Source organism: Salmo salar, unplaced genomic scaffold, assembly GCF_965601325.2.
Source record: "Salmo salar unplaced genomic scaffold, fSalSal1 ptg000888l, whole genome shotgun sequence".
Taxonomy (NCBI): Eukaryota; Metazoa; Chordata; class Actinopteri; order Salmoniformes; family Salmonidae; genus Salmo; species Salmo salar.
Window position 1 is genome coordinate 33,523 of NW_027675538.1, and position 14,750 is coordinate 48,272.

Sequence of the window (14,750 nt, forward strand, 5' to 3'; positions counted from 1 at the left end):
GCGAGGGCCAGCCGACTAAAACGACCTGGGTTGCAATCATGAAAAAAAACTACCCGGCCTTCATGGTTTGACATTGAGAACATTGGGAGAGATGAGAGCTGACGTTTTAGTAAATGTGCAGATTACGTATCTCAGTCACAGACAAGAAGCTCAATTAAGACATTATCTTCACCACTGGAACTGGGGACAACAGGACCACAGGTCAAATAATACAGCTCAACACTTCCACACTACCACAGTGAGTAGAATCAGGCTTCTGAACACAGAAAACTTGCAGAATTATTAATTATGAATTGTATTAGACGTTATTAGACATTTCTGTTGTTGAGGAGGATGGGAGACCCACAGAGACGTCAAAATGTGTTTCAAAAATCGTCAAAGAGTAATTATTTTAACCTAAAGTATTTGATAAAGACACTTATAGTACAATATTATGGGGAATGGAAATGAGAGGGCTACTTACACCATTTTGGGAAGGGATCACAGCAGTGATTGAATGAGGGTATGAGGCATGAGTTGAGGTGTTCAGAGGCTTGACCAGCGCAGGACAGGATTTGACTGGGAAGACAAACACACAAAAACACTACACAGTGAGACAAAAGAGCTAAGAATGAGTTAGTCCAATCAAGGAGTAAAATCATAGACGTGTAATAATGTGATTGTGTTTGTGATTGACTCTACATAAAGTAATGAGAGAAAATTGACAGGGGTTTCCTCACAGTGCTTGGAGAGGAAACATTCAATGTGCCAGTGGATGAGTGGGCCACATGAGACGTGGCTTCCAGTTCATGTGAGGAGGTAGTTGACAATGGTAGTGGAGTGGTCATCGCTTGTTAAATCATGGAACAGGAGGGGACTCAGCTGGAAATACAGATAGCAGATACGTTCCCTTGAAGCTGAGCCATCGTAGGTTAGAACAACAAGTTTGTCCATGAAGATAAACACGGAATTCACATCTCGCCCACTTGGCAAATCAAAGTAGCCCAAGAAACTTTTTCTGAATAAATCCCTGATCATCCACATACAGAACCTGACGATAACTGAGAACGGCAAGCAGACTGGTGGCAACCATAGGTCTCAGAGTGGGGGGGGGGCAATTTTTTTGCCCTGGGGCCCAGAGTTTGTCCTTATCTGTTGACCTAACCAGGAAAACTCTGGACCCTATTAGGTATGACAGTGATGAATCAGTTGTTAAAAGGTTTTGTAAGGGCTATGATGGGAACAGTTTGTCCTTATCTGTTGACCTAACCAGGAAAACTCTGGACCCTATTAGGTATGACAGTGATGAATCAGTTGTTAAAAGGTTTTGTAAGGGCTATGATGGGAACAGTTTGTCCTTATCTGTTGACCTAACCAGGAAAACTCTGGACCCTATCAGGTATGATAGTGATGAATCAGTTGTAAAAGGTTTTGTAATGGCTCTGATGGAACCAGTTTTATCTAAATCAGGGCACATGGTTTTAATAATTCTTAGGGCTCGTGGACCGCTAGCAAAACACCTACGACAACATCCGGTGAAATTGCAGAGCGCCAAATTCAAAATAGAAACATATTAAACATTCATGAAAATACAAGTGTCATACATCATTTAAAATCTTAAAATCTTGGCAATCGAACTCAGTTGTCAGATTTCAAAAACACTTTACGGTGAAAGCATAGCTTTCGATTATCTGAGGACAGCACCCCACAATAACATATTTTCCAAACTTGCACAGGCGTCACAGAATCCCAAATAGTGATAAAATAAATCACTTACCTTTGAAGATCTTCCTCCATTTGCAATCCCAAGGGTCCCAGCTACACAATGAATGGTCGTTTTGTTCGATAAAGTCCTTCTTTATATCCCAAAATAGTCTGTTTAGCAGGAGCCATGACTTCAGAAATCCACTCCTTCAACATGCAGACAAAGAAGTTCTAAAAGCTACCAGTGTATTTCGTCCAAACAAGTCAAATAACGTGTCTATATCATCTTCAGGTTGTCTAAAATGTAAATAAACTATAATATTTAATACGGAAAGTACTGTGTTCAATAGGAATGCCAAATTTGCAAGTGTGCACCCTCTCCATCGCGCGCAAAAACACTGTGACCCAAGCAGTCAGCTCACTGAAAGTGTAAATATTTATTTATTTTTCAAAATAGAAGCCTCAAAACCTTGAATAAATACCGTTGACATCTAGTGGAAGCTATTATGAATTGCAATCTGGGTGACGGACATAGGAGTTTTCATTGGTTTTTCAAAATATGAGCCTGTGATTTAAAAAAAAAAAAAAAATTGTCGGATTTTCTTCGGGTTTTCACCTGCCATTTCTGTTCTGTTATACCCACAGACATTATTTTAACAATTTTGGAAACGTCAGAGTGTTTTCTATCCAAATCTACCAATTATATGCATAGCTTCTGGGCCTGAGTAACAGGCATTTTACTTTGGGCTCGCCAGACTCTCCGAACTTCCGAAAACTGCCCCCTAGCCCTAAGACGTTTTAACGGTCCTCACACTGTTCATGCTCTCATTTCATAGATGCGTACTGCTCACCTGTTCACCTCGTAATGAATAATGTGGAAATTGAGCAAGTTGAGGAGACTAAACTGCTTGGAGTAACCCTGGATTGTAAACTGCCATGGTCAAAACATATTGATACGACAGTAGCTAAGATGGGGAGAAGTCTGTCCATAATAAATCCCTGCTCTACCTTCTTAACAACACTATCAACAAGGCAGGTCCTACAGGCCCTAGTTTCTACCTTCTGTCATGGGAATTCTGTTCCCAATGTTCATAAACCGAACTTCAATTAAACTACTCAGTCTGCCCCCCAGAGGGTGTAAGATTCTGGTTGAATGAAGCAGACGGAGAGCCAGCCTACAATTGGTCAGAATGTTTATTTACGAGAGCTCTGAATATCATACAATGTACACAGCCTTTTATACCTGACATTTGGTCATACCATATGTCATACCCCTTACAAATGCCCATCCTCTTCTTTAACACTGTCAATGCTTATTTACAAGTCTTCTCCATCTCATACATTGCTTATCATATCCTGCCCCATGTTACATAATCTACTGCAAGCCTAAAGGTTTCTCCCCTCCCTGGTTGGGGAGACCTTCTTCCTGTTATCAGTTTCACAGTGGTCACAAGTTGTCTGCTGTCTGGTTGCTTACATTGCTAAATCATTAAGCTTCAACTTTTCCGACACACACACATTAGTACATTCATCTTATAATCACTTGGTTATACCTTTTCAGGGTGAAATCATTTAGTCAAACCTTTAACCTCTTGACGGTCGCCTAGGATAGGGGGCGCTACAGCGATTTTTGAAAAAAATTCGTGCCCATTTTAAACGGCCTCCTACTCAAACTCAGAAGCTAGGACATGCATATAATTAATACTTGTGGATAGAAAACACCCTAAAGTTTCTAAAACTGTTTGAATGGTTTCTGTGAGTATAACAGAACTCATATGGCAGTCAAAACCCCGAGACCGATCGTAACAGGATGTGGATTTCTGAATTGCGGACTCAACTTCACCACTTTGCCTGTAATTCACACAGTGAGCAATTGTTCATTGAGCACTTCCTATTGCTTCCACTAGATGTCCCCAGTCTTTACAAAGTGATTTGAGCCTTCTACTGTGAAAACTGACTGAATGACACGCTGTGGAACGTGGTCACACGGAGAGGGCCATCACCATTATGACGCCGGCTCCCCTGGCTACCCTCCCCTTTCAAAACGTTTTGAAAGACAATGCAATCATCCCCCTTGAATCATATTGGAGCTCAGGTTGAAAAAGGCCCTAAAGATTTATGTTATACAACGTTTGACATGTTTGAACAAACCTAAATAAAAAAAAAATGCATTTTTTTCGACGGTACTTTTGGTGCAGCCTTCAGAACGCGCTAACAAGAACAAGCTATTGGAACATAAAGGATAAACTTTTCCGAACTAAAATACATTTGTTGTGGACCTGGAATTCCTAGAAGTGCTTTCTGATGAAGATAATCAAAGGTAAGGGATTATTGACAATAGTATACAAGACTAGATTTGATATGCGATTGTTCCAAGATGGCGCTGACCTGTAACGGTAGCCTATTTTCTGAGTATCGCATCCCCTTTTATCGCAAAGTGTGATTACCCAGTAAAGTTATTTTTAAATCTGGCATTACAGGTGCTTTCAAGAGATATTCATCTATAAATCTTAGAATGACAATATTACATTTTAAAAATGTTTTCGAATAGTAATTTAGTAAATTGTAGCGCTGTTTCACCGGATGCATTTGAGGGAAAATAGTTAGTCAACGTTACGCGCCGATGTAAAATGCTGTTTTTATATATAAATATGAACTTTATCGAACAAAAGAATGCATGTATTGTGTAACATGATGTCCTAGGAGTGTCATCTGATGAAGATTGTCAAAGGTTAGTGCTGCATTTAGCTGTTTTTTGGTTATTTGTGATGCATGTGGTTGGTCGGAAAATGGCTATGTGGCTACTTTTACGATATACTCCTCTAACATAATCTAATGTTTTGCTTTTGCTGTAAAGCCTTTTTGAAATCGGACAACGTGGTTCGATTCAGGAGAGGTGTATCAATAAAATGATATAACATAGTCCTATATTTGAAAAAATAAAAAATAAAAAAATCGTTGTGCTAATGGCGATAGGATTTTTTCGCTGGATGTCCGTCCCGCATACGGGACGAGCCCGTCAAGAGGTTTAATCATATTATTCCCATTACAATCCACCCTATTGGCTAAATATTTCACATACACTATAACACATCTATTTTTATTGGATTCAGAAATGTCACACAAAATCAAACTAGATCAAAGAAAACGAATACATGTATTTTCATTACATACTTATCAATGACTGTTCTAAGCCTATGTCCAGTCAGGATTAGGATTTTTGCTATGACCTTCATTTAGAGAAACAGTCTTCCTAAACATGGGCTCCTCATAATTGAATGAATCCTCCACCAGGCTCGGCGGTAGGTATTTGTCATCCCACTGGTCTGAACTTGGAATCGGTCTGTATCTCACCATCTGCTCCGTCATCGATCTCTCCAGAGCCCTGGAAATGAGACCTCTCGCACAAGGGACCAAACAACAACCACATAATATCAACACAGTCATACAGGTGAAAGCAGCCCACAACACAGTGATTACAACCTTTTTCCATTTTCCGAACGTACTATCAAACCATCCCGTGAGTGCCGTGTCCACCCCGGAATTTTCTGCTAACTCCTGAGCTAAATTGTTTAGACCGGCATTCAGATCCGAACATCACACACACACCACCCTTTTCAGCCAGAAGCATATCCAAAGCTATTCTATTCTGCAATACCATCAAAGTGGTCGCAGCTGTCTGTTCAGCTAACCCTGGAATTGCCTCTCTGGTATAGTTGATGAAACGCTGTTGGTTATAATAAATGTAATTTATCCAATTCACATTTTTATTGAGAGTCGACCACCAAAAAAGACTTGATTCCAATCCAGCCCATATCTGATTCCTAGCTTTAAACTCATCAGGCACCCCCCTTGGAACCCCAATGCTATCAATGTAAATTCTATCATCAAAGGACCCTGACGGAGCACTCCTCCCCTCTCTTTCACCTGGCACTAGGTCTTTGTGTTGTATAAGGGTGAAGGGCATGCCTAACTGTACCAATGCACAAATACCAGTCCAATTTGCAGGCAGGTTTGGCCACAGCTTCATACCTCCACACAACCACCAGACATCCGCTCTCGGCCTTTTTATCTTACTAAAGTCCTCGGAACTCAACCACCCAGTCAGGTCCCTCATTGTCGTGTCAGTTGTAACATTCTCTGTCCTATTGCATGTTCTTACTTCCCCTACGTTCCATCCGTGTGTGTTGTGTCGAGCCACACAATAATAGTCTCCTCCTGCGACTGTGAAAGGGGGAAGTCTGGATCTAATGGGCACATAGGATACAGATAATGCAGATCAGTGCAACTGTCTGGCTTCCTTGCCTTCATGAACAGCTTTACCATTCAGGCCATTCCCCTTGGTAAATTAATTCCATCGGGTAGAAAGGGGATGGTTGTCAACTGAAGTTTGGCTGTTGCGCAGGCATAACCTTCTTCTTTAGCTACTGATCTAGCTGTATACTGAATCCATTCCAGCCATAGGTTGGAATCCCCAAACCAAGTCTCCACCTCAATCACTTCCTTAACCTGTTAGGGCTAGGGGGCAGCATTGACACGGCTGGATAAAAAACATACCCGACTTAATCTGGTTACCACTCCTACTCAGTAACTAGAATATGCATATACTTATTACATATGGATAGAAAACACCCTAAATTTTCTAAAACTGTTTGAATGGTGTCTGTGAGTATAACAGAACTCAAATGGCAGGTCAAAACCTGAGAGATTCCTTTACAGGAAGTGGCCTGTCTGACCATTTGTTGAACTTCTTTTCCATCTCTATCATTTACTAAGGATCTCTGCTCTAACGTGACACTTCCCACGTCTTCCATAGGCTCTCAGAGCCCGGGAAAAAACAGAATGTCGTCATTCCAGCCCCAGGCTGAAACACATTATCGCCTTTCTCAAGTGGCCCATCAAGAGACACTAGCTTATGCGCGTGACCCCGACCGCCCCCGCCTTTGGGATTTTTTCCTCTGTTTGCCGAAAAGGAGATTCCCTGTCGGAATATTATCGCTTTTCTACGAGAAAAATGACGTAAAAATTGATTTTAAACAGCGGTTGACATGCTTCGACGTACGGTAATGGAATACTTTGAATTTTATTGTCAGGAATTGCGCCAAGCGCGTGACACTTCTTTACTATTTCGGATAGTGTCTGGAACGCACGAACAAAACGCCGCTATTCGGATATAACGATGGATTATTTTGGACCAAACCAACATTTGTTATTGAAGTAGCTGTCCTGGGTGTGCATTCTGACGAAGACAACAAAAGGTAATGACATTTTTATAATAGTAAATATGATTATGGGGAGTGCTAAACTTGCCGGGTGTCTAAATAGCGAGCCCGTGATGCCTGGGCTATGTACTTAGAATATTGCAAAATGTGCTTTCACCAAAAAGCTATTTTAAAATCGGACATATCGAGTGCATAGAGGAGGTCTGTATCTATAATTCTTAAAATAATTGTTATGCTTTTTGTGAACGTTTATCGTGAGTAATTTAGTAAAATGTTAGCGAATTCCCCGGAAGTTTGCGGGGGGTATGCTAGTTCTGAACGTCACATGCTAATGTAAAAAGCTGGTTTTTGATATAAATATGAACTTGATTGAACAAAACATGCATGTATTGTATAACATAATGTCCTAGGGTTGTCATCTGATGAAGATCATCAAAGGTGAGTGCTGCATTTAGCTGTCTTCTGGGTTTTGGTGACATTATATGCTGGCTTGAAAAATGGGTGTCTGATTATTTCTGGCTTGGTACTCTGCTGACATAATCTAATGTTTTGCTTTCGTTGTAAAGCCTTTTTGAAATCGGACAGTGTGGTTAGATTAACGAGAGTCTTATCTTTAAATGGCTGTAAAATAGTCATATGTTTGAGAAATTGAAGTAATAGGATTTTTAAGGTTTTGAAAATCGCGCCACAGGCTGGCAGTGGCTGTTACGTAGGTGGGACGAATTCGTCCCGCCTAGCCTAGAGAGGTTAAGATCTTTCGTCTGAACTATCCTCACCGGTCCTTGGCTCTGGATGACTACACGGGTAATCTCCGTTTTATCAGGGGTACTACTGGTATTCTGGCTGGCGGTAGAACTATCTCCTGTCCTAACCTCTACTACTCAGAATGGTACCGCAGTGTCGACAATGGTCTGGTCAAGGCCAACATACCATAACCCTAAATCCTCTTTCTTTATGCATTAATTGGTCATTCCTATCTTCAAGCAATACTTCCCTTGCTCTGGATTGCAGTCAAAAACCCTGGCTTTCACTATACACCATCTGTTTCTATATTGGGTGTGTGGATAGACATAGCCTTCTCTCTCTGTGTGAGCTATGACCTGATTCCATGAGTTACACCGGGATCTACACAGATATCTTCCCCATGAAGTCCGAGTCCTAGACTGCCAGGAGGTTAGGGACCCCATTTGGTCTGCAGAGAACTCTATTGAGACATCCTTCCCTAACTCTACTCTCACTTCCTTTTTATCCAGATCGAGTGACCTTTTGTACCTAGGCCATAAAAACTCCTCATCTTCTACACTATGGGTCAAGTTACCACTTTCTGACTTCTCGAGTGGTTCATGGTGTATTAGGAATATGGCTCCCACAATCAGACAGCTCAGACTGACCAGTACCCCTGTAAAGCCCCACCCCCTCCCGGTGAATATATCACTGGCTAGAGGCTAACCCAAACTTTCACTTCTATGAACGCACACAGTGAGGATCGGGCGGGTTAGGGAATCTTCGTTAGAGAGGTAACCCCCGAACCTTATTGGTATTCGGTTCTTCTCCTAACTCTGATTGTTCGACAGCGTCAGTGTGTCTTACCCTCCCGCAATGTGTGATATGAACCCAGGTAGCTCTTTCAGCTATTCTCACCGCGAAGGCTATTACCAGGAACACTTGGTATGGGCCCTCCCACCGTGGCTGCTTCCAGTTCTTTTCTCCTCAGGGACTGGATCCACACCCAGTCTCCTGGTTGGATTGAGTGAATCATCTTCTCCTGTAATTCACCTGTTGGACACAAAGTCTCGGACATACGGGTTTAGTTAACCACGTGTTCTGTTAGTATATCTTCAACTTCTATGTCTACCTGTTCTGGCCTCCCTAACTCTGGCATTCTATATGGTTTACCTGATCAGCTAAAATGTAATCCATTATTTAAAGAGATAGATCCTAGTAAACCAACTACCCTAATCATGTCCACCCAGTAATTTGGGACCGCTTCTTCCCATTTAATATACTTATCTATTATAAAAAATGTTTTTTAAGTAGTTCGTTATCCAATAGGCCACAAAGTGTTTCCGAACCTACTCTACTATCCCCCCTTTTGACACATGGCTCTGCCCATGTGTCAATCTTGCCGCATCTCTTCACAATGACTTAGGTAGTATTGGTAACTTATCATGATACCAAATACCGTCCTTATATAAATTGCTCCTAACTTCTCCCATTTCGAAATCCCTTTCACTGGTGCTCTAGACTGACAATTTTAATATAGCTTTGTCTATGTTTACTTCCTCTTTTAACCTCTCTAGGGTATGTGGGACGAAATCGTCCCACCTAGTCAACAGCCAGTGGAATCGAGTGGCGCGATATTCAAATACCTTAAAAATGCTATTACTTCAATTTCTCAAACATATGACTATTTTACACCATTTTAAAGACAAGACGATCCTTTATCTAAACACATTGTCCGATTTCAAAAAGGCTTTACAACGAAAGCAAAACATTAGATTATGTCAGGAGAGTACCCAGCCAGAAATAATCAGACACCCATTTTTGAGAGAGAGCAGAGTCATAGAGAGCAGAGAGCAGAGTCATAATTCAAAGTTCTGCCGCCTTCTGAGAGCCTATGGGAGCATCAGAAAGTGTCACGTTACCGCAGAGATCCTTTGTTGTGGTAAGAGATGGCAAAAAAGGCCAAGAAATGGTCAGACAGGGTACTTTCTGTACAGAATCTTCTCAGGTGTTTGCCTGCCATTTGAGTTCTGTTATACTCACAGACACCATTCAAACAGTTTTAGAAACTTTGGAGTGTTTTCTATCCAAAGCTAATAATTATATGCATATTCTAGTTTCTGGGCAGGAGTAATAACCAGATTAAATCGGGAACGTTTTTTTATCCGGCCGTGAAAATACTGCCAACTAGCCATAACAGGTTAAGTTGGAAAAATAGGATGATCGAGCAGCAGTGAGGGCTCTTCGATACTGCACGGTACTGTCTTTCCGAGCAAGTCGGAAGACTTCTAGTTTGGTGTGGCGCCATTTCCGTTCCAATTTTCTGGAAGCTTGCTTCAGAGCTCATGTATTTTCTGTATACCAGGGAGCTAGTTTCTTATGACAAATGTTTTTAGTTTTTAGGGGTGCAACTGCATCTAGGGTATTGCGCAAAGTTAAATTGAGTTCCTCAGTTAGGTGGTTAACCTCTTGGGGCTAGGTGGGACGCTAGCGTGCCACCCGTGGTGCACTCCATCAACAGCAGGTGCATTTCAAGAGCGGCAAATTTGAATCCAAATAAATGTCAAAATTCAAATTTTTCAAAAATACAACTATGTTACACCATTTGAAAGATAAACATCTCCTTAATCTAACCACGTTTTACGATTTCAAAAAGGTTTTACGGCGAAAGCATAAATTTAGAGTATGTTAGGACAGTACATTTACAAGAGTTGTGTGTAATGTTTTGTCAAGTCAAAGACAGGGTCACCAAAACCATAAAACCAGCTAAAATGATGCACTAACCTTTTACAATCTCCATCAGATGACACTCCTAGGACATTATGTTAGACAATGCATGCATTTTTAGTTCTATCAAGTTCATATTTATATCCAAAAACAGCGTTTTACTATGGCATTGATGTTGAGGAAATCGTTTCCCTCCAATAACCGGCAGTCAAGTCAGCGTAACAAATTAAATAATTAAAATTAGAAAACATTGGTAAAATATTATATTGTCATTTAAAGAATTATAGATTTACATCTCTTGAACGCAATCAACTTGCCAGATTTAAAAATAACCTTACTGGGAAATCACACTTTGCAATAATCTGAGCACTGCGCCCAGAAAAATACGCGTTGCGATACAGACTAGACGTCATGTTGGGGAGATCTAAAATCGAAAATACTATGTAAATAATCCATTACCTTTGATTCTCTAGGAATATTTTGGCACTTCCTATTGCTTCCACTAGATGTCACCAGCCTTTACAAAGTGTTTTGAGTCTTCTGGAGGGAGATCTGACCGAACAAGAGCCATGGAACGATGATGGCCCATTAGACACCTTGCGCACGAGTTCATGTTGGGTACCCTCGTTCCAATACGTTATAAAAGAGTATGCATTCGTCCACCTTGAATATTATTCATGTTCTGGTTAAAAAAGGCCCTAATGATTTATGCTATACAACGTTTGACATGTTTGAACGAACGGAAATATATTTTTTCCCCTCGTTCATGACGAGAAGTCCGGCTGGCTTACATCATGTGCTAACGAGACGGAGATTTTTGGACATAAATGATGAGCTTTTTTGAACAAAACTACATTCGTTATGGACCTGTGATACCTGGAAGTGACATCTGATGAAGAGAATCAAAGGTAATGGATTATTTACATAGTATTTTCGATTTTAGATCTCCCCAACATGACGTCTAGTCTGTATCGCAACGCGTATTTTTCTGGGCGCAGTGCTCAGATTATTGCAAAGTGTGATTTCCCAGTAAGGTTATTTTTAAATCTGGCAAGTTGATTGCGTTCAAGAGATGTAAATCTATAATTCTTTAAATGACAATATAATATTTTACCAATGTTTTCTAATTTTAATTATTTAATTTGTTACGCTGACTTGACTGCCGGTTATTGGAGGGAAACGATTTCCTCAACATCAATGCCATAGTAAAACGCTGTTTTTGGATATAAATATGAACTTGATAGAACTAAAAATGCATGCATTGTCTAACATAATGTCCTAGGAGTGTCATCTGATGGAGATTGTAAAAGGTTAGTGCATCATTTTAGCTGGTTTTATGGTTTTGGTGACCCTGTCTTTGACTTGACAAAACATTACACACAACTCTTGTAAATGTACTGTCCTAACATACTCTAAATTTATGCTTTCGCCGTAAAACCTTTTTGAAATCGTAAAACGTGGTTAGATTAAGGAGATGTTTATCTTTGAAATGGTGTAACATAGTTGTATTTTTGAAAAATTTGAATTTTGACATTTATTTGGATTCAAATTTGCCGCTCTTGAAATGCACCTGCTGTTGATGGAGTGCACCACGGGTGGCACGCTAGCGTCCCACCTAGCCCCAAGAGGTTAATTTTGCCCAACCTAGGTCAAGGCACAGACACGGTCTCAATGGGGAAAGCTGAGCTGACTACACTGACTGTGCTAGTGGCAGACTCCACTAAACTGGCAGGCTGGTTAACCTCTTACATCTAGACGTTCCGCTAGCGGAACACCTGCTCCATTATCCAATGATGGGCGTGGCGCGAAATACAAACTCCTCTAAAATACAAAAACTTCAATTTTTCAAACATATGACTATTTCACAGCATTTTAAAGATAAGACTCTCCTTTATCTAACCACACTGTCCGATTTCAAAAAGGCTTTACAACGAAAGCAAAACATTAGATTATGTCAGCAGAGTACCAAACCAGAAATAACCAGACACCCATTTTTCAAGCTAGCATATAATGTCACAAAAACCTAGAAGACAGCTAAATGCAACACTAACCTTTGATGATCTTCATCAGATGACAACCCTAGGACATTATGTTATACAATACATGCATGTTTTGTTCAATCAAGTTCATATTTATATCAAAAACCAGCTTTTTACATTAGCATGTGACGTTCAGAACTAGCATACCCCCCGCAAACTTCCGGGGAATTCGCTAACATTTTACTAAATTACTCACGATAAACGTTCACAAAAAGCATAACAATTATTTTAAGAATTATAGATACAGACCTCCTCTATGCACTCGATATGTCCGATTTTAAAATAGCTTTTTGGTGAAAGCACATTTTGCAATATTCTAAGTACATAGCCCAGGCATCACGGGCTAGCTATTTAGACACCCGGCAAGTTTAGCACTCACCAATATCAGCTTTACTATTATAAAAGTTTCATTACCTTTTGTTGTCTTCGTCAGAATGCACTCCCAGGACTGCTACTTCAATAACAAATGTTGGTTTGGTCCAAAATAATCCATCGTTATATCCGAAAAGCGGCGTTTTGTTCGTGCGTCCCAGACACTATCTGAAATGGTAAATCAGGGTCGTGCGCGTAACCAGCCACTACCCAAACACGCTACTTTGTTTCAGCCAGAGCCTGCAAAGCCACGATTCAGCTTTTTACCGCCTTCTGAGACCCTATGGCAGCCGTAGGAAGTGTCACGGGACAGCTAAGATCCTCACTCTTCAATAAACAGAGACAAGAAGAACGACACCTTGTCAGACAGGCCACTTCCTGCCTGAAACCTTGTCAGGTTTTTGCCTGCCAAATGAGTTCTGTTATACTCACAGACACCATTCAAACAGTTTTAGAAACTTTAGGGTGTTTTCTATCCATATGTAATAAGTATATGCATATTCTAGTTACTGGGTAGGAGTGGTAACCAGATTAAATCGGGCACGTTTTTTATCCAGCCGTGAAAATACTGCCCCCTAGCCATAACAGGTTAACAGCCTGCTGCCTGGCCTGCACCAGATGCACCAGATGAGGTGATGAACCCACATTGCTTCCAGAGTGTACCGGAGCCTAAATAAATGCTCTAGTGAGAGCAAACAATTGTGCAGCCTGAGCTGACAGATGGTGTGGTAGTTTAGTACTGCCAAGGCAGCAGCTACTCTTCCTGGATTCCGGCAAAATTAAGGCAGTTATGCAGTTTTAAAAAGAGTACAATACATTCATTACAGAATTCACAACATACTAAGTATGTGTCCTCAGGCCCCTACTCCACTACCACATATCTACAACACTAAATACATGTGTATGTGTGTATGCAGGTGTCGGTGCCTATGTTTGTGTTACTTCGCAGTCCCTGCTGTTCCATAAGGTGTCTTTTGATGTTTTGTAAATCTGATTCTACTGCTGCATCAGTTACCTGATGTGGAATAGAGTTCCATGTAGTCATGTCTCTATGTAGTACTGTGGCGCCTCCCATAGTCTGTTCTGGACTTGGGGGACTGTGAAGAGACCTCTACTGGCATGTCTTGTGGGGTATGCATGGGTGTCTGAGCTGTGTGCTAGTTGTTTAACTTCTATGGGCTACGTGGGACGCTAACGTGCCACCTGCGGGACACAGCCAGTGAAATATCAGGGCGGCAAATTCAAAAACAACAAAATGTCATAATTCCACTTTCTCAAACATACAACTTTTTTACACCATTTTAAAGATACACTTCTCCTTGATGTAACCACATTGTCCGATTTCAAGAAGGCTTTACAGCGAAAGCAAATCATTAGATTATGTCAGGAGAGTACCCAGCCCAAAATAATCACACAGCCATTTTCAAAGCAAGCATATATGTCACAAAAACCCAAACCACAGCTAAATGCAGCACTAACCTTTGATGATCTTCATCAGATGACACTCCTAGGACATTATGTTATACAATACATGCAAGTTTTGTTCAATCAAGTTCATATTTATATCAAAAACCAGCTTTTTACATCGGCGTCTGACGTTGACTAACTATTTTCCCCTCAAATGCGTTCCCGGGAAACAGTGCATAATTCCATTTATTACTATTCGAAAACAATTTTTTAAATTTATATTGTCAATCTAACATTTATAGATTAATATCTTATGAGAACACCTGTCATACCAGATTTTAAATTAACTTTACTGGGTAATCACACAGATGCGATACTCAGAAAATGAGCCTGGAAAACTAGCGCCGCGCCATCTTGGAACAATCGCAAGTCACATCTGATCTTGTATAATATTGTCAATAATCGCCTACCTTTAGTTGTCTTCATCAGAAAGCACTTCCAGGAATCCCAGGTCCACAACAGATGTATTTTCGGTCGAAAAATTCCATCCTTCATGTTCCATTAGCCTGCAGTTGGT